The sequence below is a fragment of the Mandrillus leucophaeus genome, unplaced genomic scaffold (genome assembly GCF_000951045.1).
Source record: "Mandrillus leucophaeus isolate KB7577 unplaced genomic scaffold, Mleu.le_1.0 Scaffold342, whole genome shotgun sequence".
Taxonomy (NCBI): domain Eukaryota; kingdom Metazoa; phylum Chordata; class Mammalia; order Primates; family Cercopithecidae; genus Mandrillus; species Mandrillus leucophaeus.
Genome location: NW_012103610.1, coordinates 1,656,703 through 1,657,610, shown reverse-complemented (window position 1 = coordinate 1,657,610; position 908 = coordinate 1,656,703).

Below are 908 nucleotides of genomic sequence, written 5' to 3'. Positions count from 1 at the left end.
CACACCACCACACCTGGCTAATTTTTGTACTTTTAGTAGAGACAGGGTTTCACCATGTTGGCCAGCCTGGTCTTGAACTCCTGCCCTCAGGCGATCCACTTGCCTCGGCCTCCCAAAGTGCTGGGATTACAGGCGTGAGCCACCGCGCCGGGCCACCCACTCTGGTAAAGATGAAAACTAGGTCCTGTGCCCCAGCAGGTTCTAAGCTGCCAGAAAGCGAATGGTAAATATGAGGTTTGAGTTAGCGCTGCAGTTATTTGGAGGGATAGTAGTCTGGGCTTTTCAATCTCTGGAAATGATTAAAAACCAGAACAGCCTATATAGGGTGGCTCAGCAGTTCTGGCTTACTCAGAAGATTCCAATAGACACATATGCATATGCAGCTTCTCTGACGTTCGGGTCTGTTGATCTGGACCCAGAGTATGTGGCCCCCCTTCCTCTAGTTCCCAGGCAGGGATGCACACGTGCAACTCCAAGGCTCCATCTGTTTTCCTTCAATCAACTTCAGCACGAAAACAAATTCGCCCAACATGTAAAAATGCAATTCCGAAAGGGTCCTGCTAGAACAAGGTCCACGGTACAAAAGCATCCCGTTGTTACGTAAACGCAATGGCCACCAAGCGTCCCCCTCCGGGCTCTGGATCCCTGCCTGCCTCCCCTCCCTCCTCCTAGGGGAGCTGGGACAGGGGACCCCTGTCTGAAGACAGCGGGGACAAAGGCCCAAGAGGCAAGCTGAATTTGCCCATTGTGTGAGAGCCTGAACCCCACAGCCCACTCCAGCTGCCCGGGTTCTTCTGCCTTCTCCTGGCACCAGACCCCAGGTTCGGGCCAGGCAGCTGCTGGAAGAGCGAGAACACTGTTTCTAAAGGGGTGCTGCTTGCTGCTTTGTTCCCCGTTTCCGAGGTGAG